Here is a 19,586-nt window from a genome sequence, read left to right on the forward strand (position 1 = left end):
AGGTAATTATCGATATGTATGCTGCTATTATCATTTTAATTGTTTTAGGTTTGTTTTTGTAGGTCCTTTTGTTCTCTTGTGTTTCCCACGTAGAGAAGTTCCTTTAGCATTTGTTGTAGAGCTGGTTTGGTGGTGCTGAACTCTCTTAGCTTTTGCTTGTCTGTAAAGCTTTTGATTTCTCCATCGAATCTGAATGAGATCCTTGCTGGGTGGAGTAATCTTGTTTGTAGTTCTTCCCTTTCATCACTTTAAATATGTCATGCCACTCCCTTCTGGCTTGTAGAGTTTGTGCTGAGAAATCAGCTGTTAACCTTATGGGAGTTCCCTTGTATGTTATTTGTCATTTTTCCCTTGCTGCTTTTGATAATTTTTCTTTGTCTTTAATTTTGGCAAATTTGATTACTATGGTCTCGGTGTTTTCTCCTTGAGTTTATCCTGTATGGGACTCTCTGCACTTCCTGGACTTGGGTGGCTGTTTCCTTTCCAATGCTAGGGAAGTTTTTGACTATAATGTCTTCAAATATTTTCTTGGGTCCTTTCTCTCTCTCTTCTCCTTCTGGGACCCCTATAATGTGAATGTTGTTGTGTTTAATGTTGTCCCAGAGATGTCTTAGTCTGTCTTTCTTTCTTTCTTTTTTTTTTGTGGTACACGGGCCTCTCACTGTTGTGGCCTCTCCCGTTGTGGAGCACAGGCTCCAGATGTGCAGGCTCAGCGGCCACGGCTCATGGGCCCAGCCGCTCCACGGCACGTGGGATCTTCCCGGACCGGGGCATGAACCCGTGTCCCCTGTAGTGGCAGGCGGACTCTCAACCACTGCACCACCAGGGAAGCCTTGTCTTTATTTCTTTTCATTCTCTTTTCTTTATTCTGTTCTGCAGCAGTGAATTTCACCATTCTGTCTTCCAGGTCATTATCCATTCTTCTGCCTCAGTTATTCTGCTATTTATTCCTTCTAGTGTATTTTTCATTTCAGTTATTGTATTATTCATCTCTATTTGTTTGTTCTTTAATTCTTCTAGGTCTTTGCTAAACATTTCTTGCAACCTCTTGATCTTTGCCTCCATTCTTTTTCCGAGGTCCTGTATCATCTTCACTATCATTATTCTGAATTCTTTTTCTGGAAGGTTGCCTATCTCCACTTCATTTAGTTGTTTTTCTGGGGTTTTATCTTGTTCCTTCATCTGGTACATAGCCCTCTGCCTTTTCATCTCGTCTATCTTCCTGTGAATGTGGTTTTAGTTCCACAGGCTGCAGTATTGTAGTTCTTCTTGCTTCTCTGTATATATTTTTATTTGACTTTTTCTTCTATCTCTTTCCTGAGTTTGATTAACTCCTTTCACATCTTGGTTTTTGTCCATTTCTATCCAGAACATTTGAATTTTGGTGTTTTATATCTTCAAATGTCTATTTAATAATATTTAATTTGTGTTGGATATTGTGTCATGATTTTCATCCATTTCTTCGTTGTTTTGGAGGGGAATAAATTCATCAGCTGAACATATTAGACTCTCACTTATTGTTTTCTTCTCATAGTGGCTTGGTATAGATGCTGCCTGTCATTTGTTTATTTAAAAGTGTGTTGAATTTTCCCGGCCTGCTAATAACAGGTTTTCTTTGTGGGGAGAGGTAAAGGACTTGGGTGGTTTACTAAGATTCCTAGTTCAGGAATGCCTTCTTTTATTGATAAGTGTAGTGAAATTTCTTTAATAGATTGTGCTTTTCTGAGGGAGAGATTAGTGTGTCTTCTGATTCTGCAATTTTCTTTTGTTTCTGTAGGACTTCTACTTTCCACCATTTCCCAGTCTCCAAGTAATGCTTCCCCCTTCTAAGCAGCCTTCCTCTCCCTAGGAGTGGAGGCTTTCCAAGACTGTTATTTTTGATTCTGTGCATTTTTGAGCCTCTCCTATATTCCTCAGTGGCCAGTGCTCTGGCCTGCCAGGTGGCAGACCTAATCTCAGTCTCCCTCCTGCCCTCACTCCCTTCCTTCCTTCCTTCCTACAGGTTTATTCAACACTAAACAATCTCTTCCAGATTTACTGAGGTGGCCGACCACATCCACGACCAAACACACCTTTAAATTGGAATTCAGTTGCTGACCCAACCTGGTCTTAGCTCTCCTTTTGACACCAGAGAGCACAATGCTTGGTCTGTAGGCTTTTCTGTCAGCTTCCCCCTGTGTGAGTCTTGCAGGTTGTTCTCCCTCCAGAACTTTGGGCTGTAGCCAGTCTCAGGACGGCTGCAGTGCAGGGTGGCAGGCCTGTCTCAGGGGGCAGATGGAGGCAATCACAGAAATACTGGATACCCTTGCTGGTAAGGTACCAGTAGAAATGTCTCCAGGCAAACTCTTCCTTCCTGTAGCCTGGTGATGTAAGACAGTATGGCCTTCATGATGTGAAGACTGGGAACATTCTTGTCTGCCAGCTCAGGGTGTTTAGGTATGTGGACATCTTTTTTGGCCACTATCACCCCCTCCGTTAAAAGGAGTTCATAAATGACAAGCAGGTCCTTCTTGGGCATCAACATCACGATGGCTGCTGCATCCAGGGCTGGAGCTGAAGAAGGATTCTTAGCATTCCTCTACTCAAGACGAGACCCTCTCTTTTTGAAGTGGTGAATTTTATTCATGTTCTTCCACTGCTAGGATTCCCCTGAACCCATCCTTCTTCCCTGCAGTCTTCACCTGACTTTCCAGTTAGAGCTCTGGAGTGAGCTCTGGAGCCAGCTTTGCTGATATCATATGTTTAATTTGCCTCTTACATGTAAATTAAAGTTTGTGGAATCTCTCTCTTGTAGTTATGGTATAGATATAGATTACATGTGATTTGAGTTGCTCTCCTTGTTAGTTTGTATGGGTTTTGGTGGTTGTGTGAAAAGTTGTGGATGTAAGAAACTATCAGTATCCCATGGGAACTCAGTTGAGTCATTTTTTAAAATCTTGATTTTATTTATTTTGGAAGGCTTCCTCAAATTTATAGTGATTCTTGACTGACTGCTCCTATTTAAGAGCGTGGCACAAAAAGGATATCAGGAGCCTTGTGTGTGTGTTGAGTTGGGGGTGGGCTTTGCTTTGGGGTGATTGTACAGGAGCTGGCCATTATGCTGGGGATCCTCTAATGCCATAATGTGCAATTCTATTCTCTGGGCTACTCATTTCTGTAGGGAAAGAAACTCTATTCTCCTCCCTAAAGGATGGATGTCTGGTTTGACCACAGGGGAACTGGAGGAAGGGGAGAATGGGGGGATTGTTTCTATTTTATATAGATTTTAATTAGCCTCCTTGTTTTCAACCCTACTTGCCCTCCGCTGTTCTACTCTACTTGATTCCTTAGAGAACTGAACTTCTCTGACATTCTGTAGGGCTAAAAAGTTCTTTTCTGTATTTTTTCTCTCTGCCAGTATTCTAATCTGCAGTTTCCTTTATTCTGCTACTTTACTTGTCACTCCTTCTTTTGCTTCCTGTCTTCTAGAATTTTGTCAAAATCTCTTTTTTTTTTTTTTTTTTTTTTTTTTTTTTTGCGGTACGTGGGCCTCTCCCACCGCGGAGCACAGGCTCCAGACGCGCAGGCTCAGCGGCCATGGCTCACAGGCCCAGCCGCTCCGCGGCACGTGGGATCCTCCCGGACCGGGGCACGAACCCGTGTCCCCTGCATCGGCAGGCGGACTCTCAACAACTGCACCACCAGGGAAGCCCTGTCAAAATCTCTTATCAGCTGATGGACCTCCTTTCATTCTCTTGTGGCTGTAGGTTTATCCATGTTTTAGTCCTTCACTTTAATTTTAGCAAGGATGTGGGAGGGAATGCAAATAAACAGAGATGTTTAGTCTGCTATTTTTAATTAGAAATCTCTTCTGTTAGAGTTTTAAATGTTTAAAAGAAAAGCATCCCTATTAGGAAAGGAAAGAAGATGGTTGTTCTATGGTTATAAGAACCACCAGGAGGTAGATGTGATCCTGACCATTGCTCCTGGCCCAGACAGCAACCGGATGTGGTTGGGCCTGGGGACTGAAGGAGCGTCTACCTGCAGTTCACAGCAGAACTCACGGGGGAGGCTAGAACTGAAGACCCTGCACCTATCCCTGGAGCTGAAACTCCACATCCTACATAATGTAATGTTGAAAATGTCTTTACCTTAACAAAAATGTAGTTATGCGCAGAAATAGAGTCATAGATGTAGAAAACAAACTTATGGTTACTAGGGTGGGATAAGGGATAAACTGGGAGATTGGGATTGACATATACACCCTACTATATATAAAATAGATAACTAATAAGGACCTACTGTATAGCACTGGAGACTCTACTCAATACTCTGTAATGGCATATATAGGAAAAGAATCTAAAAAAGAGTGGAAATATGTGTATGTATAACTGATTCACTTTGCTCTACACCTTAAACTAACACAACATTGTAAATCAACTATACACCAATAAAAATTAAAAATAAACTAAAATAAAAAAGTAGTTATGTGCTATACTTAACATATTTCCCTGTCTTTACATGTTTGTGTGCCATACAATACCACATCTTCTTTATCCGTTCATCTGTCAGTGGACACTTAGGTTGTTTCCATATCTTGGCAATTGTAAATAGTGCTGCTATGATCATCAGGGTGCATGTATCTTTTTGAATTAGAGTTTTCGTCTTTTCTGGATATATGTCCAGGAGTGGGATTGTTGGACCATAAAGTAACTCTATTTTAAGTTTTTTAAGGAACCTCCATACTGTTTTCCATAGTGGCTTCACCAATATACATTCCCACCAACAGTGTGTAGGAGGGTTCCCTTTTCCGCACATCCTCTTCAGCATTTATTAGCTGTAGACATTTTGATGATGGCCATTCTGACCAATGTAAGGTGTTATCTCATTGTGGTTTTGATTTGTCTCAGACTAACTATTAGCAACGTTGAGCATCTTTTCATGTGCCTGTTGGACATGAAACTAACATGTTACCTGAAACTAACACAATATTGTAAATCAACTATATTTCAATTTTTTAAAATGTTGAACGTTTTTAAAAAAGATATTTAACATCATAATATTAGACGAGATTGATAAAGGAGTTAGTATAGAGGAAGAAGTGAAGGAGTGCCCTGGAGTACTCCAAAGTAAAGAAGTACAAATTGAAGAACCAGTAGGCTGAGAAAGAACAGCCAGTGAGGAAGGAGGAAAACCCAGAGAGTGTGGTGTCTTGCTAGAGAGTATTTCCAGGAGGAAGAGACAATGAACTGTGCGAGGTGTGTTGATAGGTCAAGTAAGATGAGGACTGAGGACCGATCATTGGATTTTGCAACACAGAAGTCACTGGTGACCTTGTTCAGAGACGTTCGTAGTGTGATAGAGGCATAAGCCTAACTGAAGTGGATGCAATAGAGAATTCGAGACAATGAGTACAAGTAATACTTTCAAGTGTCTTTTTATGAAGGGGAGCAGAGAAATGGGATGGTTGTTGGAAGGAAAGGAAGGATCAAGAGTTTTTCTTTGAAAATGGGAGAAAAGTTGTTACCATCCGTCCTCTACAGTTTGGGAAATTCTGACGTGTATTCAAGCTCACTGAATCTTTCCTCAGCTGTGACCAGTCTACGGTTGAGCTCATCCAGGGTGTTTACAACCACAAATTTCCCTCTGAGCACTGCTTTCACTGTATCCAATAAATTCTGTGAGGACTTCCAATACTATGTTAAATAGAAGTGCAAGAGTGGGCATCCTTGTCTTGTTGCTGATTTCAGAGCCCTGTGGATGACAGGGTCTTGGTGCTCTGGCCGGGTGTCAGGCCTGTGCCTCTGAGATGGGAGAGCCAAGTTCAGGACATTGGTCCACGAGAGACTTCCCAGCTCCATGTAATATCAAACGGCAAAAGCTCTCCCAGAGATCTCCATCTCAATGCTAAGACCCAGCTCCACTCAACGACCAGCAAGCTACAGTGCTGGACACCCTATGCCAAACAACTAGCAATACAGGAACACAACCCCACCCATTAGCAGAGAGGCTGCCTAAAATCATAATAAGACCACAGACACCCCAAAACACACCACCGGATGTGGACCTGCCCACCAGAAGGACAAAATCCAGCCTCATCCACCAGAACACAGGCACTTGTCCCTTCCTACACAACCCACTGAACCAACCTTAGCCACTGGGGGCAGACACCAAAAACAACAGGAACTATGAACCTGCAGCCTGTGAAAAGGAGACCCCATACACAGTAAGTTAAGCAAAATGAGAAGACAGAGAAACACACAGCAGATGAAGGAGCAAGGTAAAAACCCACCAGACCAAACAAATGAAGAGGAAATAGGCAGTCTACCTGAAAAAGAATTCAGAGTAATGATAGTAAAGATGATCCAAAATCTTGGAAATAGAATGGAGAAAATACAAGAAATGTTAAACAAGGACCTAGAAGAACTAAAGAGCAAACAAACAATGATGAACAACACAATAAATGAAATTTTAAATTATCTAGAAAAAATCAATAACACAATAACTGAGACAAAAGAATGGATAAGTGACCTGGAAGATAAAATAGTGGAAATAACTACTGCAGAGCAGAATAAAGAAGAAGAATGAAAAGAACTGAGGACAGTCTCAGAGACCTCTGGGACAACATTAAACGCACCAACATTTGAATTATAGGGGTTCCAGAAGAAGAAGAGAAAAAGAAAGGGAATGAGAAAATATTTGAAGAGATTATAGTTGAAAACTTCCCTAATATGGGAAAGGAAATAGTTAATCAAGTCCAGGAAGCACAGAGAGTCCCATACAGGATAAATCCAAGGAGAAACACTCCAAGACACATATTAATCAAACTATCAAAAATTAAGTACAAAAAAAATATTAAAAGCAGCAAGGGAAAGCAACAAATAACATAAAAGGGAATCCCCATAAGGTTAACAGCTGATCTTTCAGCAGAAACTCTGCAAGCCAGAAGGGACTGGCAGGACATATTTAAAGTGATGAAGGGAAAAAACCTACAACCAAGATTACTCTACCCAGCAAGGATCTCATTCAGATTTGACGGAGAATTTAAAACCTTCACAGACAAGCAAAGGCTAAGAGAATACAGCACCACCAAACCAGCTTTACAACAAATGCTAAAGGAACTTCTCTAGGCAGGAAACACAAGAGAAGGAAAAGACCTACAATAACAAACCCAAAACAATTAAGAAAACGGTAATAGGAATATACATATTGATAATTACCTTAAATGTAAATGGATTAAATGCTCCAACCAAAAAACATAGACTGGCTGAATGGATACAAAAATAAGACCCGTATATATGCTGTCTACAAGAGACCCACTTCATACCTAAGGACACATACAGACTGAAAGTGAGGGGATGGAAAAAGATATTCCATGCAAATGGAAATCCAAAGAAAGCTGAAGTAGCAATTCTCATATCAGACAAAATAGACTTTAAAACAAAGACTATTACAAGAGACAAAGAAAGACACTACATAATGATCAAAGGATCAAGCCAAGAAGAAGATATAACAATTGTAAATATTTATGCAGCCAACATATGAGCACCTTAATACAAAAGGCAAATGCTAACAGCCATAAAAGGGGAAATAGACGGTAACACAATCATAGTAGGGGGCTTTAACACCCCACTTTCACCCATGGACAGATCATCCAAAATGAAAATAAATAAGGAAACACAAGCTTTAAATGATACATTAAACAAGATGGACTTAATTGATATTTGTAGGACATTCCATCCAAAAACAAAAGAACACACTTTCTTCTCAAGTGCTCATGGAACATTCTCCAGGATAGATCATATCTTGGGTCACAAATCAAGCCTTGATAAATTTAAGAAAATTGAAATCATATCAAGTATCTTTTCTGACCACAATGCTATGAGACTAGATATCAGTTACAGGAAAAAACCTGTAAAAAATACAAACATATGGAGGCTAAACAATACACTACTTAATAACGAAGAGATCACTGAAGAAATAAAAAAATACCTAGAAACAAATGACAATGAAAACACAATGACCCAAAACCTGTGGGATGCAGCAAAAGCAGTTCTAAGAGGGAAGTATATAGCAATACAATCCTATCCTGAGCAACAAGAAACATCTCAAATAAACAACCTAACCTTACACCTAAAGCAATTAGAGAAAGAAGAACAAAAAAATCCCAAAGTTAGCAGAAGGAAAGAAATCATAAAGATCAGATCAGAACTAAATGAAAAAGAAATGAAGGAAACGATAGCAAAGATCAATAAAACTAAAAGCTAGTTCTTTGAGAAGGTAAACAAAATTGGTAAACCATTAGCCAGACTCATCAAGAAAAAATGGGAGAAGACTCAAATCAATAGAATGAGAAATGAAAAAGAAGAAGTAACAACTGACACTGCAGAAATACAAAGGATCATGAGAGATTACCACAAGCAACTATATGCCAATAAAATGGACAACCTGGAAGAAATGGACAAATTCTGAGAAAAGCACAACCTTCCGAGACTGAACCAGGAAGAAATAGAAAATATAAACAGGGCAATCACAAGCACTGAAATTGAAACTGTGATGAAAAATCTTCCAACAAACAGAAGTCCAGGACCAGATGGATTCACAGGCAACTTCTATCAAACATTTAGAGAAGACCTAACACCTATCCTTCTCAAACTCTTCCAAAATATAACAGAGGGAGGAACACTCCCAAACTCATTCTATGAGGCAACCCTCATCCTGATACCAAAACCAGACAAAGATGCCACAAAGAAAGAAAACTACAGACCAATATCACTGATGAACATAGATGAGTCTGTCCTACAGAGTAAAGTAAGTCAGAAAGAGAAAAATAAATACCGTAAGCTAACACATGTATATGGAATCTAAAAAAAAAAAAGAAAGGTTCTGAAGAACCTAGGAGCAGGAGAGGAATAAAGACGCAGATGTAGAGAATGGACTTGAGGATACGGGGAGGGGTAAAGTTAAGCTGGGATGAAGTGAGAGAGTAGCATTGACATATATATGCTACCATATGTAAAATAGATAGCTAGTGGGAAGCAGCTACATAGCACAGGGAGATCAGCTCGGTGCTTTGTGACCACCTAGGGGGGTGGGATAGGGAGGGTGGGAGGGAGACGCAAGAGGGAGGAGATATGGGGATATATGTATATGTATAGCTGCTTCACTTTGTTATAAAACAGAAACTAACACACCATTGTAAAGCAATTATACTCCAATAAAGGTGTTTTAAAAAAAAAGGAAAATGGAAGAAATAATAGTATGATTGTATGTTTATGGGAAAGAGTAGAGAGGGAAAATCTGATGCTGTGAGAGAGAAGGTAGATTTACTGTAGAGATGTCCCTGAATAGGGGAGGGATTGGCTTTAGTCAGGACCACAGATGGTTTATCTATAGTCAAGGAGGTAATACAGAGTATGCTGGCACAGATGTGGTAGGTGGGAGTCCAGGACAGTTTTTTTTTTGACAAATTTCATTTCCTCAGTAAAACAGGAAGCAAGATTGCAAGTAAAGAGTGAAGCTAAAGAAGGTGTTGGAGGTCTGAGGGGAAGACAGGTGAAGAAATCGTCATTCAGGACTATAGGATTAGGATGTATTGGATGATTGCCTGGCTACAGTTGAGATGTGCTTGAGGTTCATAGTCATGGATTTAGAGAGAAAACAGTCAGCAGTTTTGCATCTTTTTCTGCAGCCAGGTTCAGGTGCATGAGGGCAGGTGTGGAGTAGGTGGAGGGCTGGATTTAACCTGGTCTGTCATTTTTTTAAGTTAGTATCACAAAGTGAAAGAGGTGCAAAGGAATTAGATTGTGATAAAGAGAGAAATTATAAGAATTGGGTGAGGAAATTAAATTTGGCAAGGAGAGAAGAGGGGACATCTAGGGATCGAGGCACTGGGAAAGGTGGTAGGATCAGTGGATCTTAGGTCATTGTGAGGCAAAGCATTGCTGGAGTTTGGTAATGGGGGGGTGAGCTAGAAATATAAGCGATGAAGGCAGAAACTGGGATGCATGACTGAGATTGTTGGCTTTGATTACTGGTGAATGTAAATCTACAGAATGATTATGAAATGCGTGGTGGAGGAAGGGTAGAGAACAAAATCAGGTACTGAGAATTCTGGGTGCTGGAGGGACGCTTGCCAGCTCCCCTGGCTCAGGATCCCAAGAGTGGTGTGTGTGTGTGTGTGTGTGTGTGTGTGTGTGTGTGTGTACTTTCCTTATAATTTTATTAAAAATATAGAATACTTTAAATATGTAGAATCCACAACTCTCATATAAGCAAAAGAATACTCATTCTCTGGCAAGAACTACCTGAGTTGGAATGTTGGTTGGTTTTCCTCATGCAGGTCTCCAGCCAGCTGTTGAAAGCGTGGGTCTGAAATACAGGAGTAAAGTTGGAGATCTGGGAAATAGCTTAATAAAAATAAAGATAGAAGCAATGTGAACAGACAAGTTCGTGTGGAGAGAATGTGTACACCAAGAAGGGAGCCAAAGAGTGGACTCTGGGGAGAACCCATATTTACAGGGCACGAGGAACCAAAAGAACTCATGAGAAGGAGAGGGCAGAAATGTAGGAGAAGGGTCCAGGAGACACAGGGTGGAAGGATTTTCAGAGTAAGGGAGCAAGGGCCCAAGGCAAGGCACAGCCAGGTTGCACAGGCTAAGAACTGGGTGAAGTCTTTGCAAAAGTGGTTGCCAAAGCAGTGGCTGGAGTAAGAGTTGTGGCCAAGAGGATTTGAAGTGGAGCACAAGAGGGCTCCTGTATCACTCAGATCTGTTCTTGCCTTCCAGCAAATCCAATCCACCTCAGAGACCCCATCAAATGTGGTCAGCTACAATCTCTGCAAGAACATAATATAAGGGTGTCAGTAGAACAAGCTATGGTCCCCACTGGTGCAGCTGGTCCCCAAACTGAAATTGGTATTTATCATCTCCTTCTCCATCACCATCATAGATTTCCCTCTTTGTCACCAGCACTTTGACTGGTGTGGGTTGGTTGCCTGGTGGGGAGACCTAGTCCTTCATCCCAAAGGATCTGAGCCTTAGCTACCTTGCTTTTGTCGGGCAGTGGTTGCAGTAATTGACTGCTTACTATTATCACTGGGCATGGAACCTCTGTGTTTCAGTTGTAGTCCTTCTGTACCCCATCATATAGCTACTCTAGCTCTTCATGGCTTTCAGAGTCAATCATCACCCCTTCCTGCCCGCAACCTATCCTTATTGGTCTACCAGCATGGGATTCCCAAGGGTCCAGGTAGTAGGTGTAGCTTCAGACCCTATGGTATGCCTGTCTGAAGTTTTGCCCTCCTTCCCCTACTATGAGTGCCAGATCTTCTGATACAACAGAGCATAAGGCTGTAGGTACTGGAATCACAAAGTCTGAAAGTAGGCCACTGGGAGTGATGGTGGGAGGGGTCAACCCCACTTCTCCCTCTTGGTTCCTGGATGCATGTTGAACAGCTGCAGAGGAAACAACTCTGTATATCATCCACTGGCCAGTGCCTATACCTCATCTTAGAGGATGCACCTCAACCCCACAGGGTGTTGTCCTGAAACCTGTGCCTTAAATGAGACTTTAACAGGCCATTCCAACATTCTCTTCCGATGTTTGTTTCCAGATGCTAAGAACACAGTAAGAGCAATAGATCCTGTGATGCTATGACCATTTCACACTTCCTTTGCCATAAGATGCGTTCCTCGTTCTGAAGTAGTGACGTGTGATACATCATGCTAATCGCTAAGGAATTTTGTAAGCCCGAAGTTGGAGGTACTGGTGGAAGAACTACAGGCAGGGATGGGAACCAGAGAAGATGCTGCCGTTTGGGTGGTAAAGGACAGTCAGGTGGAAATTAGTATGATTGTTCTGTGGTCCTTGGAGGCCTGGTGCAAGTTCCTTGTGTCATCAGTTTGCTTGAAGGGCCTTCCCTTCAGGACCACAGAGAAGATGACCCACAGGGAGTGTGTGGCCACGGCCTCCGCCTCCCTCAACTGGGCAGGGCTACTGCGTATGGCTGCACAGGCTGTACATTGCACAACACAAGGGAGGGTCATTTGCAAAACTGTGACGTGCATGGCCCCACCTGGAATTGCACAGTGCAGAGATCCTGTAGAAGAGAATCACATTTCAGCACTGGTCAGTGTCAAATGTGTGCTGGGGAACAGTGTCACAGATAGGATGCTAAGTGAACCCCAACTATCGGCTTAATCTGAGGGTAGAGACAGGGTGTAGGTCAACATCTGCCCTTGCCTTGAATCTCCCAGAGGTCCTGCCACCCCTGCTTACCTCCAAAAGTCTCTAGGCCTTCTTGTATTCCTCCACCCCTGTTTCCCTCCCTGCAGTGGGAGGGGTAGCAATTGATTAATGCAGAGATCTTTACGTAACAGTCAATTTTACGAGCCACTTTAGTAGGTGGAATAGCTCCAGGAATTTTAGGAGCACCTCTCCACCGAGGAGCTCACAGTGCTTCTACTTCATTCTCACAACCCCTCTGTGAAGGTAGTGGAGGATGAACAGACACATTCCCCATTTTATCCCAGGAGAAACTGAGGCCAGAAAGGAAAAGTGACTTTCCCAGTGTTAGGGACCGAATGTTTGTGTCCCCTTCTAAAACTCATATGTTGAAATGCTAACCCCCAGTGTGCTATTCTGAGGTGGGGTCTTTGGGAGGTGATTAGTCATGAGGGTGGAGCCCTAATGAATGGGATTGATGCCCTTATAGGAAGAGACACAAGAGAGATGATCTCTTTCTCTGCCATGTGAGGATACAGCAAGGAGATGGCCATCTGCAAAAGGGGGCCTTCACCAAGAATTCCACCATGCTGGCACTGATCTTGGACTTATAGCCTCCAGAGCTGTGAGATATACATGTCTGCTGTTTAAGCTGTCCAGTCTATGGTATTTTGTTATAGCGGCTCAATGGACTAAGATACCCAGGATCATCCAGCAATTTGGTAGCAGAGCCTTTTACCTCAGTGCATCACTACTCCGACAATTGCTACTTCTATCTATAAAAACCCCACACCCCCAAACCCCACAAGGGGAATGTATCAGTCAGGGTCCAATCAGGAAATGGAAACCACACAGTGACTTGAACAGGGAAAGTTTAATAATAAAGAATCATTAACTATAACAGGGGATTGGGATAAAGAAAGGCTGGCTGGTAATTGGTGGAGAAAACTCAGATGAATACAGTAGTAGCGGATATAGGGAGCAGTCACTACACCTAGAGCTGAGAGAGACATAAAGAAGGAGCAATCTGCAAGAGGGTCTCCCTCCACAGACAGAGATCCAGACCTCACTGAAGAAGGTGCAGCCAGGGCTCACTGGATGGTGAGGTCTGCTGAAGTGCTGTGCTAGCTGGAGTCACTGAGGAACAGTTTGCTGGGGGTTGAGGGGAGCTGCCCAGGGAGAAGTGCCGGTGCTGCTGGCTGCTAGGTTCTACGGAAACCATGCATGTAGCTGGACCAGGTGCTGCAGAAGCCTCGTGCTGCGGGAGGCTGCCCAGGGGAGCACACTGGAACCTGGAAAGCTGGCCCCCTCCTCCCCCAGTCTCTTTCCAGAGCCCACTACTGAGAAAGCTTAGCATCTGGCCAGCTGGCAAAGGAGAAATATTTTAAGGTCCAGGTGCATTATCACCGAGGAACAGTCTTGGAGCTGAACGGCAATAACCTGATAACTGGCACATGGGACAGAGAACCTGGAGTCCCTTGATTGAGAGTATTTTAACTCCATTTGGTAGCTCTCAGCTCCAGACAGGGCTTCCAGAAAGGAAAATCTCCACGCTCAGGGAAGAGGAAAAGGACCCAGGAATTCCAGAAGACAGATCAGCAAGGGGAAACGTATACCCAGTCAGAGAATACTGTTGTGGAAGGGAAGAACCCATAATAAATGTTTCTGTGCTTTTTAATCGAGGTATAAATTATATGCAATTAAGTGCACTAATCTTAAGGGTACTACCTGAGAAAGTCTTGCATATGTATAAACCCACGTGATCATGCCCCAGATCAAGAGAGAACATTTCCAGCATCCCAGACGGCTCTCTTGTTCTATTCCCAGTCAACACAGAAATTCCACTATTCTGACTCCTATCATCATAGATTGGTTTTCCTTGTTTTTAATTTCACGTATATGGAGTTATATAGTATCTGCTCTTTGGTGTCTGCTTTCTTTATCATTGTCTCTGTGAAATTCATCCAAGTTTTGGTGAGCAGGAAAACCAGAACAATTTTAAGCCAAAAAAGAGACAGAAAGAAAATTCAGCCATGTTGCTTACTAGACTGTTTCCTGTGGAGACATGTCTAGTTACAAGAGCATCTACATACCTGCTCTCCATGACGTAGATTTGTGACTATATTTCCAGATCCTCAGGCGATCATCACTTTATTGGTTGTGTGATGTTCCCTTGTGCAGGCCCAGCAAGCTCAGGTAAATAGATAAGCCTCTGAACTGAGAGGTACCATCCAGTGGGTGGGGAAGGGCAGGCCTTGAACCATCTGTGTCACTGCTGAGTCTCCAGAGTCTGGAAGTGGCAAAGTGAACATGGAAAGGAGGACCTCAGGGAGCAGATTCAGGCACTCAACAGACAGGGCTTAGCTAGAGCAAAGTGGGCTGGGGTCTACAGTGGGGCTAGACTTGGGGCATCCTGGAGGGGCTATAAGGTAGAGCACCCCAGTTAAGGCCCTGTTTTAGCAAAGACTCTACTAAGTTAGTGTATTTATTTATTTTAAAAATAAATTTATCTATTTTTGGCTGCATTGGGTCTTCATTACTGCGTGTGGGCTTTCTCTAGTTGTAGTGAGCAGGGGCTACTCTTCGATGCGGTGCGCAGGCTTCTCATTGCGGTGGCTTCTCTTGCTGTGGGGCACGGTCTCTAAGCGCAGAGGCTTCAGTAGTTGTGGCTCGTGGGTTCTAGAGCGCAGGTCCAGTAGTTGTGGTGCACGGGCTTAGTTGCTCCGCGCCACGTGGGATCTTCCCGGACCAGGGCTCGAACCCGTGTCCCCTGCACTGGCAGGCGGATTCTTAACCACTGCGCCACCAGGGAAACTCTAAGTTAACATATTGAGAATACCCCTATCCTTGGTATCTGATCACTTTGGCTTGCCTATCAAGAATCCTTCTACCCTTGGTATCCAATCAAATTATTCTTAGTAATTTTTTTATCCGCTGACTTCCTCACTCTGCTCATTGGCTATAAATTCCCGACTGTCTTTGCTGTATTTGGAGTCTGAGTACCTCCTGAAATTACGTGCAAAATTATGTGTATTTTTGTGTTATGAGTATTTTTTTTTAACCTCGGAAGAAGATTTATACTGTTCATCACATTCTCCAAATGTTGGTAACCTTAAAAAATATTACAAACCACACCATACTTATTTTCAGGTAGAATACATCTATTTTCATGGTTTCGAGTTGATAGTTCCCAAATGTATTTATCATATGCAAGTTCTCTTCTATATTCTATTTTTATGTCTGCCACATTCAGATTCAAACTCCATACCCCTAACCCTTTCATTTCTACTGTCCCAACACCTATCTCAATTTGGTTCCTCTTTATTTCTTTTTTCCCTCGGAATAAACTTCTGAAGGTTTTCTCTGCCCTTAAACGCAATTAAACGCCAGAAGTGTTTCTTTGAAAATGCTACGTTTTGTCAAATTTTTCCTAGTCCCATTTTGGAGCATCTTCACATTGTACTGAAATTTCTGGTCTCCTAGCTTCTAGCTTTTTTTTCAGGGTTAGTCCAGTTTTTATGGCATTGCTATTTTTATATTTAATAGATTGTTCCCACACTCTCAACTCCATATCATTTATTGGAGTGTTTGTGACTCAGAGGTGAACAGGTGACAGGTGCTTAGAAAACTCACTTAAGTGCCACCACCTTCCAGATCCCAGATCCGGTTGGGGGTGAGAGGGTTGGGACTGATGAGCTGGTCCTTTTTGCTCCTGCCCTGGGGTTCAGCACATGAGGCTGCAGTGGGGCTCAGCAGGTGATGCAGCGAACTTTGGTAGCAAGAAAGGAATCTATCGGAAGGATACTGGCAGATTTCATGAGGCCTAAGGATTGGAAGGGTAGGAGACCTCAGGAGGATTTGGGGACCAGAAAGGCAGGGACTGAGTTTCTCTCTCTTGTTTTTGTTCACATGCACGCTCCTTCTCTCTGGCTCTGCAAGGGATCTCTTGTTTGCTTCTCTCTTCCTGTGTCCCCACTTCCGAGCTTCTCTCAGCTCTCTCTACCACATGTCCAATAAAATTTGGCTGTTTCAGCCTCATTCTCAGAGGCCTCCAAGTGAAGGGCCCGTGGAGCCCATCTCAGTCTCGAGCAAGAGGAACCAGCTGGTAACATCTGCTCCCCATGCTCTTTGGACCCTCGGGGGTTCAGGCAACCAGGATGAGGGGAAATTTGGTGCAGTCATAGCCTCTGGGGTTGTGGGGAAAGGGAACTCTAAGAAGCATGGTCAACATTATAATTCAGCTATACTTCAATAAAATTTTTTTGTTTGTAAAAAAAAAAAAAAAAAAAAGCATGGTCAGGAGAAGTGATGGGTGATTTTAGTGCCCAGGAAAAGAGGACCAGGTGAGGTCTGGCATTGAGAAAATTGTCTTCTGGAGTTCCCCATCCAGAACCACCTCTGTAGTTAGCTTTGCTCTAATGAGAGTCTGAGGGCTTAATCGGCTCTGAAATGGAATGACAGTGGCTGTAGGGAAAGAACTAGTAGCTGTGCCTCTTGCTGATGGGAACTGGGTGGCAGGACATTTGGAAACCTGCTGAGGTTCCATTACTAGGGAAAGAGTGTTAGGCAAAGAGACAGGAAAGCCCCATGGGGCCCAAACTGAGATCACGGGGGCCGAGACTTTGGACCCCTAAGGACCAGGATTGAATTCTCAGCTCTGTCATTTCTTAGGCAATGTGAACATTGAATGAGTCACTTATTCTGATACCAGTTTCATCTTCCATAAATCGAGATAATAACACTTATCCTACAGGGTGGGTGCTAAAATTAGAGCTAACAATTGCATGGATCATGGTGCTCTAGAAGCTACACACTAAAAACCAGGAGAGAGGAGGTGAGCGCTGCTGTGGGTCTCCCTGATTGCATGGAAGGTGCTGTTGTAGGCTTTCAACAGTGCAGGCTTAGTATGAGATCTGGGGGCCTTTTAAGGACCTTACAAGGATGTTTGAGACATCAAATTAAATGACTGGCTCAAAACACTAAACAAAAGCTCCACAACTGAAATTGACAAAGGTTAAGTCATCTGCAACTCAACTAACTCCTAAGTGATGTCTTAAATTATTCTTAAATACAAACTCTACAAGAGTTACACAGGACATAGTATGTCCGCATCAGAGTGCCTAGCTTTGTATAATATTTTGGCTCCCCCACTTAGGAGCTGTGTGATTTGGGGCAAGTCACTGAGCCTCTCTGTGCCTGTTCCTCATCTGCAAAATGGGAATAATAATAGTGCCTACTTCAGAAGGTTGTAAAATACTTAGAATGGTGCATGGCACATAGCCAGTCTTGCTATTAGTATATTTACTGTAGGATGAGGGTGCATTTTAAATGCTTGATATAATTAAGGTAGGGCCTCCAAAGTAAGGGACTGAGCCTCATAAAGCCTTAAAACAGCCCTGATCATGTTCGAGTGACCATATTTTTATGTAAATCAGGTGTCACTTAGATCATAAACCACAGATGTGCAATTGTATCTTCATAAAAATTAATGGTCCTCTGCAGGGCGCTACTGCTCCCCAGAGAATTTTGGACATTTGTATTTTTTTTTGGTCATAATGAATAGGGGTTACTGCCGGCATTTAGTGGGGCCACACTGGCACAACAAAAGATTTCTCCTGTGTCCCTCAGGACTTTTAAATAGAAGTGAAAAACCTGTTTATAATGATCCAATTCTAGAATCTAACTGAACCTGGAATTAGGTAGGTGAAAAACCTGCTTATAATTATTTGAGCCCAGAACTAATTCCATTTTACAAACCAACACAAAGTGTTTTTATGCTCTTTGGTTTTATTGGCAAGGTTTAGTTAAATAGCAGATTTCCTGGGAAGCAACAATGGCATACATCAAGGAAAGATTGTACTGTGTTTGAGAAGTTGCTGACAGCAATCCTCTTGTATTATTGGAGTCACCAAATATGTCCGCCATTTTTTTTTTTTTTTTTTTTTGTGGTACGCGGGCCTCTCACTGTTGTGGCCTCTCCCGTTGCGGAGCACAGGCTCGGGCCACGCAGGCTCAGCGGCCATGGCTCACGGGCCCAGCCGCTCCGCGGCCTGTGGGATCTTCCCGGACCGGGGCACGAACCCGTGTCCCCTGCATCAGCAGGCGGACTCTCAACCACTGCGCCACCAGGGAAGCCCTGTCCGCCTTTTAACCGTCATCTTCATGGTAATTCTGCATTTACATAGGAATATAGTGATTTGGCCTGTATGACAAAATGTCAAATATAAAGGAAAAGAGTCAACAATATTCAGTTTAATATTGAAAATTTGGTTTTATATCTGCCCACGTTGAACCCTTGCGAACATGCCAACTCTGCAGTTCTTTTCTAATAAACAGTGACTCCCACATCAAGATAAAGTGAAGATTTTACAAAGAAACACATTTATAAAGTTGATAGCATACCACACTTCTGAGATTTAAAGGAAAAGTTTGAAAGCTAGAATTTTGAAATAATATGAAGGCTTGCAAAATAGGGTAAGCAACACATTGTAGGGGGAAAAAAGTCAAATTACCAGCAAACGAGAGGTTATGAGAACGATGATAGGAGAAAATCCAACTGAAATGTTATTTTTATTCCACTGAATTCTGATGATACTGTTCTAAGAAAAATCAGAGATGGTGAAAGCTATTGAACATCAGCTGTGAGTTGGGATCAGGCTAGGAAATTTTGATTTCCTAGTGGACGAGAGCCCCCTGGGGGATAAGGAAGCGCTCTGCTCACATGGATGAGGTTAAGGGATAAAAAAGCCACAGTGGAAATTTACTTTCAAAGTTAATGACAATTGATACAGAGGCATTGACAGTAAAACGAAACCCTTGAAAATGATTTCATAGAAACAATAATTCCCTTTTCCAATATCATTGTATGTGCCACAGACTGAGCCTCAGCTACAATTTGCTGACAACATGGGTTTGTAGGCCATTAAAAAAAATTAGCAATCTAGAAACAATAAATGCTGGAGAGGGTGTGGAGAAAAGGGAACACTCTTGCACTGCTGGTGGGAATGTGAATTGGTACAGCCACTATGGAGAACAGTATGGTGATTCTTTAAAAAACTACAAATAGAACTACCATATGACCCAACAATCCCACTACTGGGCATATACCCTGAGAAAACCATAATTCAAAAAGAGTCATGTACCAAAATGTTCATTGCAGCTCTATTTACAATAGCCAGAGGATGGAAGCAACCTAAGTGCCCATCATCTGATGAATGGATAAAGAAGATGTGGCACATATATACAATGGAATATTAGCCATAAAAAGAAACGAAATTGAGTTATTTGTAGTGAGGTGGATGGACCTAGAGTCTGTCATACAGAGTGAAGTAAGTCAGAAAGAGAAAGACAAATACTGTATGCTAACACATATATATGGAATC

At 42.5% G+C, this 19,586-nt stretch overlaps 1 pseudogene; it reads right to left on the reverse strand.

The window, feature by feature from the left end:
• Nucleotides 1-2,034: 2,034 nt before the first annotated feature.
• On the reverse strand, nucleotides 2,035-2,524 carry LOC137224452 (small ribosomal subunit protein eS10-like; annotated as a pseudogene).
• Between the last annotated feature and the right edge of the window lie 17,062 nt (nucleotides 2,525-19,586).

This window comes from Pseudorca crassidens, chromosome 5, assembly GCF_039906515.1.
Source record: "Pseudorca crassidens isolate mPseCra1 chromosome 5, mPseCra1.hap1, whole genome shotgun sequence".
NCBI classification, from domain to species: Eukaryota; Metazoa; Chordata; class Mammalia; order Artiodactyla; family Delphinidae; genus Pseudorca; species Pseudorca crassidens.